This window comes from Sciurus carolinensis, chromosome 2 (genome assembly GCF_902686445.1).
Source record: "Sciurus carolinensis chromosome 2, mSciCar1.2, whole genome shotgun sequence".
Taxonomy (NCBI): Eukaryota; Metazoa; Chordata; class Mammalia; order Rodentia; family Sciuridae; genus Sciurus; species Sciurus carolinensis.
In genome coordinates, this window is record NC_062214.1 from 178909623 (window position 1) to 178920952 (window position 11330).

The window sequence follows — 11330 nt, forward strand, 5'->3', positions numbered from 1 at the left end:
TCAACTCAAAAAAATTCAGGAACCAACATGAAGAAATTTCTGTTAGCTAAAGATGAGACACTTTGAGAGTCAATAGGATAGCACTTACAGTAAACTGAATTACAGCAAATATTCAAATTCATTACTTATAGTGCTTCTAAAAGAATGAAACATGAAATTCCCATTGAAAGATGCTAGGGGAAAATAACTCATTATTTAAAGATTGGTAAAGACATTTATCCAGCCTTTCCTAAATGCACTGTACCACTAAGTATCAAATAGGAGGAAAAGGGCTGGGGAGATAGCTCAGCCAAAGGCCCTGGGTTCAATCCCCAGCACTGCAAAAAGTAGGAATAGTGGGTCGAATGGTTGTTCCAAAAAAAGATATAACTATGTCCTGATCTCTGGAACCTGTGAATGTTACCTTATTTTGAAAAAGAGTCTCCATTGGTGTAATTTAGTTAAAAGAGTTTGCGATGATGTGGGCTGGGGCTATATACCTCAGTGGTAGAATGCTTGCCTATCACATATGAGGCACTGGGTACGATCCTCAGCACCATCTAAAAACAAATGAAATAAAGGTATTGCATCCATCTACAACTAAAAATATGTTTAAAAAAATGATTTTGTGATGATATCATCTTGTATTGTCAGATTACCTAGGTGAGCCCTAAACCCAATGAAAAAGTGTCCTTATAAAAGAAAGAACAAACTTAATAGAAGGAGTAGGAAATATGAGTACAATGGCAACAATTGGAGTGATGCAGTCACAAAGTACATTGGTAGCCACCAGAAGTTGGAAAAGACACAGAATAGATTCTCTCTAGAGCCTCTAGAGGAAGTGGGACCCTGCACCACATTTATTTTGGACTTCTGGCTTCTAGAATTGTGACAGAATAAATTTGCTACTTTATGCACTAAGTTTCTAGTAATTTATTACAACACCCTCTGGAAACTAATACAATAGATGAGAGGAAGTTTCTCTATTTTTAAAGACATATTGTCACTAAGAAATAAATAAGGAATGTTAGAACATCACCATTCCCAAACAACTAATAAATTAAGAGGTGGAGATTTTAGCATTGACCTCTGTCAACATCACAGGAAGAGAAACAACTTGATGTTATGTGCTTCCTGATGAAAAATGCACTACCAGAGATGAGATAATCTTATTGGGCAAATACTACCCTCCCCGAATAAAAACTCTGTATCTGATCAATCTTCTACATCCAATCAAAAGTTTACAAAACATGCAGAGGGGCCAGGGACATGTTAAGGTACATATCAGGAATGCAATCAGTAAAATTCAGGCCTTGGAAAGTTATAAAACAAATAATATGATTTTTAACAAATAAATGCAGAGGGAGGATAGGAATCTATAGATTAAAAGACATTGAAAAGATAATTGCTTCTTGTTCTTTTGGCTAATTTAAAGTGTAAACAGCAGTCAAAAAATGTATGGAACTTTTTAGGACCCTAACTTGAATAAACTGTAAAAAAAAAAATGCAGTTATGAGACAATGGGAGGTTCAAACACTTCTGGATATTTGATGAGATTAAAGAGTAATTGATAAATTTTTAGGAATGGTTATGGTTTTATTTGGAAAAGTCCTTATCTCTCAAGAATGCTCCTAAAATTTTTAAGGATGAAATGATATGATCTCTGGATTTGCTTTAAAACCCAAGCAGGGCTGTTGCAGGGGTATAAATGAAAGGAGTTTGACCATGAGTCAATCATTGTTGAAGGGGAGTACTGGATACATTGGGATTCATTATACTCTTCTGTACATTTTTATGTTTGAAATTTTCCATTAAGAGTTTAAAAATAAGCCCCATGATGCATTATTTTATAATAATAATGGATCTGTATCCATACAATTTATCTTCCAGTCAAAAGACTTGATAGGAATTTCCAAGAAGACCCCATATTATGAGAAATGGAATCAATGTTAAACACTGTATTTCATTACATGGATTGTCTCTATTTGGTTCTTGGATCTCAGCTAATCTCTATGCTTTATCTTCTTATTATTTTTTTTATTTTATATTTTTACAGGCTGCATTTTGATTCATTGTACACAAACGGGGTACATCTTTTTGTTGCTATGGTTGTGCACGATGTAGATTCATACCATTCATGTAATCATACAAGTACATAGGGTAATGATGTCTGTCTCAGTTCACCATCTTTCCTCCCCCTTTCATTTCCCTTTACCCAATTCAACGTTCCTCCATTCTCTGTGCTTTATCTTGAATCACACATTTAACAGCTGTGATTTAGGACAGTTAAAAATGATGAAAATTAGGGAACTTGTGCAGATGTTATAAAACCACACACACACACATACACATGCATGTGCAAAACTAATGTCGTAGTGGCCAAATGATCTTTGATTTACCTGCTATCTTCTTATTCATAGACTTTCAGCTTGATACAGTCGCCTATTTTTTCTTTTTCTTTTTCTCCCTTTTTTAGATGGAGGTCTCACTACATTTCCCAGGCTGGCCTCCAAATTGTAGTCTTCCTTCTGCCTCAGTCTCCTGAGTAGCTGGGAATACAAGTGGGCATCACCTGGCCTGAGGCTTCTTATATGCTAGAAAGTTCCACAATACAAACTTTTTAATAAAATGCATCATGGCAGGAAAATTAAATTGTAGTTAATCTAAATCTATGTCTTAAAGAATAATAATGGGTTGAGTGTCCCTCATCTGAAATGCTTGGAACCAAACCAGAGTGTTTTACATACACATAGTAAGACATCTTGGAAATGGGACCCAAGTCTAAACATGAAATTCTTTTGTTCAAGACATGTTATACACACACCCTTAAGATAATTTTATGCAATATTTCTAGTGTGCCCATATTATGATGATTCATAGCGAGGTGGGGGCGGGGGTAAGGGAAGAATGGAGGAACTATGAATTGTGTAGAGGGAAATGAGGGGCAGGGAGTGGGCCAAGGAAAGGAAAGATAATGGCATGAGACAAACATCATTACCCTATGTATGTGTATGATTACACAAAATGGTGTGCCTCTACTTCAGGTACAACCAGAAAAATGAAAAGTTGTACCCCATTTGCGTACAATGAATCGAAAAAACTTTTAAAAAAATAAAATATGATAGTAGAAATAAAGAGGTCCTGTGGAATTTTCCACTTGTGGTGTTATTTTGGTGGTCAAAAGTTTTGAATTTTGGAGCATTTTCACCTCTTGGACTTTCGGGTTAGGGATGTTCAACCTGTACTGAAACTGGAAATACAGGTAATTATTCTCCAGAATTACCTGAGGAAGTAAGTAGAGGTAGTGGAGATTACATTAAAGATTCCAGAACAGAATGAAAGTAAGAAGAAAGACCAATCCTCACTATTTATGAAAAAATCAAGGGTGTAGTTCAAATACCTTCTTCAGAACTGAAAGTGGATTAATGTAGGAAGATGTTTCTACAAGTGTTTACCAAAGTTTTGTTGTTTTTATTATATAAGTCTTTCAATTCTTGGGTCAGTTCCTTAGTATCTTATTTCTTTTGAGGCTATTATAAGTGAAATTGCGTCCCTAATTTCCTTTTCTGATTGTTCTATGTTAGTGTGAAAAAAGTTCAACTGAGGGCTGGAGAGATAGCTCAGTCGGTAGAGTGCTTGCCTTGTAAGCACAAGGCCCTGGGTTCGACCCCCTGAAAAAAAGTTCAGCTAATTTTTATGTGTGTTGACTTGATAACTAATTTGCTAAATTGGTTTATTACTTCTGACAATGTTTTTAGGGTTTTCTATATATCAGATCATATTATCTGGGCATAGAGATCATCTTACTACTTCTTTTCCAATTCGGATGCATTTTATTTCTTCCTTCCAGTAGTATGTTGAATACAAATGGTGAAAGTGGGCATCCCTGCCTTGTTCCTCATCTTTGAGGAAAAACTTTCAGTCTTCACCATTGAATATGATGTTCACTGTGTGTTTTAAAAAATATATCTGATTTTTATTATGTTGACATAGTATACTAGTTCTTTTCTGTTGCTATAATAAACTACAACAGGTTGGGAAAATTATAATGAAAAGAGGTTTATTTAGCTCACAGTTCTAAAGGTCTAAGACCACAACACCAGCTTCTGCTCAGTTCTTTTGAGGGCCTTATGGCAAGTGGATCACAATGATGGTAGCACATGTGAAAGAGACCACTTGACGAGACCAGAAACCAGAGAGATTAATGAGTCGGGTTTGCTCTTTTATAATAACACTCTCTTACAGGAACTGAGGTCCACAGGAACTGAGGTCCACAGGAACTGAGGTCCACAAGAACTGCAGTGATTCCTTCCAAGGGCAGCACTCCTAATGACCTAGTTACCTCACCCTAAGCTCCACTTCTTAAAGATTCCAACATCTCTCCACACTGCCACACTGAAGATCAAGCTTCTAACACATAAATCTTTGGACACACATTCAAACCGTATGCAAACTATAGCAGCTGGTTGAGTTTTTTTTTTTTTTTCATCATGAAAGGGTATTGAGTTATTTCAAATGCTTTTTCTGTGTTAAATGAAATGATCACCCCCCCTTTTCCTTTGTTAATAATTGTGTATTATACTGGTTGATTTCATATGTTGAACGATCCCTACATTCCAAGAATAGGTCCCATTTGGTTATGGTGTATTATCCTTTTACTATGCTACAGAACTCAGTATGTTAGTATTTTGTATTGATTGGTAGTTTTTTTGTGTCTTGTTTGGCTTTGCTCTCAGGGTAATGTTGGTCTTTACAGCATGAGTTAAGTTTTCTTTTCTCCTCCACCCACATCCTAGTACTGGAGAGCAAATCCAAGGTCACTCTACTGCTGAGTTACAACTCCAGCCCTTTTTTATTATATTATTTTGAGGCAGGATATCCCTAAGTTGCTGAAGCTGGCTTCAAACTTGGAATCCTCCTGCCTCTCAGCCTATCTAGTAGCTAGTATCACAGTTGAGTGCCCCTGTGCCTGGCTTAAAATAGACTTTATTTTTAGAACAGTTTTAGGTTCACAACAAAATTGAGCAATTTTGAAATTGTAGAGATTCCCAAGTATACATGGCCTTCATGCATGCATCTATATCCCCCACCAGAGTGGTACATTTGTTATAGTCATGAGCTTACGTTGGCATGTCATTATCACCACAGTCCATAGATTACATTAAGGGTCACTTTTAACATTGTATATTCTATGATTTTGGACAAATGTATAATGACATGTATCCACCCTTATTATTAGAGTAGCTTTACTGCCCCCAAAATCCTTCATGCTCTACCAATTCATCCCTTACCACTGATTGGTGGTGACCCCTGATGTTATTAATGTCCCCATAGATTTGCCTTTTCCAGAATGTCATGTAGTTGGAATCATGTAGTATGAAGGCTTTTAAAAATTGACTTTTTTTTTTACTTAGTGAAATGAATTTGTTTCCTCCCTGCCATTCCATGACTTGATAGCTAATTTCTTTGTAGTGCTGAATAATATTCCACTACCTAGATATAGCACAGTTTATCCATTCACCTACTGAATGATGTCTTAATTGCTTCCAAGTTTTGACAAATCAGGAATAAAGCTACGATAGACATCCTCATGCAGGTTTTTGTGTGGACATAAGTTTTCAACTCATTTGGACAAATACCAGAGTGTGTGATTCTTGATTGTATGGTAAGAATGTGTTTAATTTTGTAAAACAAAACAAAAAAAAATGCCAAACTATTTTACAAAGCAGCTGTCCATTCTGCCTTCATGTCAGCAGTGATTGGAGTTTCTATAGTTCCACACCCTCATTGTCACTGCTATTGCCAGTGTTCTGGATTTTGGCCATTTTTTATAGGGTTGTGGTGGTATTTCATTGTTGTTTTAATATGCATTTTCCTGAACACAGATAGTGTGAAGCATATCTTTCATATGATTAGTTGCCATCTGTATGTCTTTGGTGGTGTTTCCTAAGATCTTTGGCTCATTTTGTAAACCAGTTGTCTGTATTCTTATTGTGGAGTTTTAAGAATTGTTTGACTATATTAGATAGTCAAGCTTTATCTGATATGTCTTCTTTAAATGTTTTCTCCCAATTTTGTCTTTCATTTTCTAAATAGTGTCTTTCATAGAGAAGAGTAGTTTTTTGTTTTTTTTTGTTTTTTTTTTTTTTTTTTTGCAGTGCTGGGGATTGAACCCAGCAAGGCAAACACTCTACCAACTGAGCTATATCCCCAGCCCGGAAGAGTAGTTTTATTTTAAGTAAATCTAGGTTATCCATTTTTTCTTCTATGAATTGTGCCATTGGTATTGCAACTAAAAAGTCATCATCAAACTCAAGGTCATGTCCGTTTTCTCTGACATTATCTTTTAGTTTTAGAAAGTTGAATTTTATGTTTAGGCCTGTGATTCATTAGAGTTAATTCTTATTAAGGGAGTGAAGTACAAAATCTGTGTCTAGTTTCTTTCTTTCTTAGAGCTAACTTTCTTTCTGTTGCCTCCCACAGCAACAATCCCGTGGTAATTTATCGGAGGTGGACTGGAAATGAACTACTTTTATTGCTTTATCTGGGCTACTTCCTTGCTTGTTTGCTTGTTCACTAGTTTATAGAGGAAGAGAGGCTTTGTTTACTTTTAGTTTTAGAGGAAGAGAGGCTTTGAGAGGAAGAGAGACTTTGCTTAATTTAAGAGATACTCTTTCAGAGAGGCTACGCTTATCAAAGGTCTACTGCTTCTTCTTAGAGGTGCATTCTGCATCCTGCATCCTAAAGGTGTGTGCTAGAGGTGCGTGCTATCAGAGGTGCTTTCTATCTGAGGTGCTTCTTAGTGATGCGTCCTGTGACCTGTGATCTGGAGCTGTCTTCTTAGTCCCTCGTTCTGCGATCTGCGATCTGGACCTAGAGTTGTCTGCTTAGTCCCGCGTTCTGCGAACTGCAACCTTCATTCTGCGATCCCCTCCCAGGCGAAGAGAATGTCTTATATACCCTAAGGCAGCCAATCAGCTTAGGATTAAGTAGCATGGTTGGAGCATGTGCCATGGTACCAATTAAGAATGAGGAATATCTGTTGACCACTAACGTAGAGGAGACATCAGGCAAAAGTAGATCACGCCATGTTAACACTAATTATATGCCACCTCTTGGCTCAATGCCAGCAACCATCCTAGGGCTCTCTGCATATCCCCCTTTTTAGTTTTAAAAAGGTGAAGAAAACTCTAATGGATGCGTGATGGCTATCACTACATCTGGATTGACTATGCCTGTCTTAGGTGTCCACATGTCTTACTGACATTCTTACCTGTCATCTGATAACCAAGAAACTTGATATTATTGTCTTGGCTCCTATCTTAGGTTGATATGTCAGCCACATGAGACTTTCCCATCTTTGACTACCAGCCGTCTATTTGAGACAACCAAGCAGTTCCTGCTTCTAAGGCAGCAAGTGCACTTTTTACAATGATCTTATCCCTTTGTTGGTATAGGCGCATCTTACATAAGTAGTAAAATGCTAGCACAAATAGACACATGAGTAAATCTAAGTTTCCCGAAACTGGGGTCATGTGTAACATCCATTTGTCATAAGCGACTAGGCAAAAAGCCTTTTACCAACATGAGGGACTAGAGAATGAGTTACACAGGATGAAAACAAGCAGCTTGCTTTACTGAAGAAAAGATGAAAACCATCTGAGTGGCCAAATCAGCTTATGAGGGGCTATGGGTCCAGCCAACTCCAATCTGGGAATTGCCCAAGTGATGCAATTACTATCAGCAGAAAGATCCATCTGTTGCTCCTTAAACTCTACAAGGGCTATGACAGCTGCTTCAGTTTCTACCAATTGAGCCACTTTGAGATGTATAATAGTATCTTGGTGAATAACTACTGCAGCAGTACCATTAGAAGAAACATTCAGGGCCTTAGGAATAGGTTTTTTTTACTGTGATGAGGAACCATCTGAATATGTGATCTGATATTGTTCCCCTCTAAAGTTCCGTACATTTATGGGCCCTGTGCTCCATTTTTTTAAAATGATTTTGTAACATCTTGCCCTCAACATCAGTAACTAATCTGCACTTGTTAGCCCAATATTTTCTTTTTCTGCACTTTGGGCAAAGACCTGGGGCACGAGGTGTAACAGATTTTACTGTAGTTATCTCTTGTCTTTTGTTAGGGTATTGTCTCTTTGCTGCTGTATATATCTGTGCATACACTCCAGGATCATATTGATTTTGAGTATCTATTGAAGCGTATTGGCCTTCTCCTATTAGCATATCAACATTTCTACCAGGAAACCTCGCTACTGCATTTCTGCAAGCAGTTTCAACAGCTATTTCCTGCCACTGAGCTCTCCAATTAGACATTGTCCTCCAAATAACACTGCTCTGCATAGCTGTTTCCAATCAGTCATAACTGCCTCTTTAAAGTTTTTCTAATGGTTGATGGTATCCCTATTTTGGTCCTCAAATACAGGCAGGTTCCACGAATTTTGAAGTTCTTTGTATTAGATTTAGCTCTCTCCTACCTTTTTCCCTTGTTCTTAAATTTAAGTAATTGTTTTCTAAGTCACTACCACTCAATTATTCCTCACTTTGTTCTCTTTCCCATTGTGGCAACTTGAGCAGCCTTTCCTCTATAAACCCTGGGCTTATTTCTGCTAGAGTTTGAATATATGATCATGCAGTGATTTCCTTCACTGTCATGTCTTTTGTGACCTTAGTCATTTGGGTCTTTAACCAACCCTTTCTTTCTACTATCCCTCGCCCTCAAACCGCTCTGGCCAGAGACTCCCATGAGGTTCGTACTTTCCCTCGCCCTATTCCTGCAAGGTTCCTCAGTTTCCCCACCATGCCAATTTCCCCTTCCCCATACCGGCCACCACTTGACGCCATCCAGCGGAGTCAATTTGGCGTGGGAGACAAACGGGCAGCAAGGCGTTTGCCAGGCGCCGTCTTGGCGTAGTCCACATGGCATAGCCCCCAACATCTTTCTTTCTTTCTTTTTTTCTTTCTTAGAGCTTTATAGTTACACACACAGTAGTTGGGTTCATCCTGACAAACTGAAATATGCATGAAATTTGATTTCAGTTCATGATTCCCCTTTTTTCTTTTCTTTTCTTTCCTTCTTTCTTTCTTTCTTTTTTTTTAGGTGTGCATCATTGTTTCAACATCATTTAATGAAAAGACTCCATTTTATTGCTTTTTTTCCCCTTTCCTACAGATCAGCTGACTATATTATGTGGGTCTACTTCTGGGCTATCCATTTTATTTTATTGTCCTGTTGGTCTATTCTTTCTCCAATACCATATTGCCTTAATTACTGTCGCTTTTTAGTATGTCTTTAAGTAGGATAATGTTAGTTTCCCAACTTTATTCTTCTCTTTCAATATTATGTTGACTATTCTGTTTTTTTGTTTGTTCATTTTGGTTTTTGTCTCTCCATATAAATTTTAGGATTCATTTGTTGATATCCACAAAGTACTTGTCTAGGATTTTGATTGGGAATGCACTGAATCATAAAATTAAGAAGACATCTGAGATCTTAAAAATGTTGACTATTCCTATCCATGAACATGGAATATCTCTCAACTTATTTAGTTCTTTGACTGCTTTCATCAAAGTTTTGTATTTTTCCTCATATAAATCTTATACATATTTTGTTAGATTTATACCTAGGTATTTCATGTTTGGATGCTAATGTGTATGGTATTGTGTTTTTAATTTCAAATTCTACTTATTCTTTATGGTACATACAAAAGTGATAGAATCTTATCTATTAACTTGGTATTCTACAACAGTACTATAATTGCAAATTACTTTCTGGAGTTTTTTTTAAAAAATCAATTCTTTCAAATTTTCTATATAGATAATCATGTCATCAGCAAACAAAGACAATTTTATTTCTTTCTTACCAATTTGTATACCTTTTATTTCCTTTTCTTGACTTGTGCATTAGTTAGGACCTAATAATTCTTTTTAATATATTAATCTCTTAAATCATACAGAAAACAAAATGTGAAGGTACAAAACATTGTTATAATAATATTAATTTTAAATTTTTATTATTTACTCATTTTAGTTGACAAATAAAATTGTATATATTTATATAAATATCATATTTGAAATATACATTGTGGAATGTCTAATTAACTTACACATTATGATTGTTTTGTGGCAAAAACAACAAAAATCACCACACTCCCAAGCCCCTGATAGCTATCATTCCATTCTCTGCTTTTATGAGTTGAATTGTTTTAGATTCCATATACAAGTGAGATCATAAGGTATTTAATTTGTCTTGGCTTATTTTCTTTGCTTGGTTTATTTTGCTTAACATAATGTCCTTAAAACTAGCTTTTATGCTTACCATGTACTTACTTTACAAAGATCACGATCTTTTTTTTTTGAGATAGGGTCTTGTTAAGTTGCTTAGGACCTAAGTTGTTGAGGCTGGTTTTGAACTTGTGATCCTCCTGCCTCAACCTCCAGAACCACTGGATTATAGTCATGTACCACCATTCCTGGCCTTTTCCATATGTCTTTGATTTCCTACTTATGTCCTTCTCTTGCAGGGAGTGTGTGATGATAACAAAAGCTAGGTAAACAATTTAGGAATGTCTTAATTTCTTCCTCACTTTTGGAGCTGAGTTTTGTCGAACATGGGCTTCTTGATGGAACCCCACACACATGCTCAAGGCCACTTCCCTTAGCACTTTAAACATATCATCCCATGCCATCTGGCTTCAAAAGTTGAGAAATCTGCTGATAATCTTATTATCAGGGTTGCTTTTCTCTCTTGCTGTTTCTGGATTCTCTCTTTGACGCTCAACCGTTTGATTATAATGTCCTGGCATGGATCTCTTTCAGTTGCTCCTACTTAGAGTTTGTTAGATATTTACATTTGTATCTTTCAGTAAACTTGGGGAGTTTTCAGCCATTGTTTCTTCAAATATTCTCTCTGCTCCTTTATTGATTTCTTCTGCTTCTGGAACTCCTACAGTGCACATGTTGGTCTGCTTGATGGCATCCTCCAGGTCCCACAGGGTCTGTTCACTTTTATGCAATCCTTTTTCTTTCTGTTCCTTATAGTTCATAATTTTTATAGTCCTATTTTCAAGTTCACCTACTCTTCTGCATGCCCAAATGTGCCTTTGAATCCTTCTAGTAAGTTTTTCATTTCCATTGTACTTTAAAGCTCCAGAATATCTTGTTGGTTTCTTTTTAGATTTTCTCTTTATTAATATTTCCATTTTGGTCATACATTATTTTCTTGACTTCATCCACACTTTTCCTCTAGTTTTTGTGAGTACTTTTAAGACACTTGTTTTAAAGCGTTTATCTAGTACATCCATCAACAGGGCTTTTTCAGGTATATATGTATA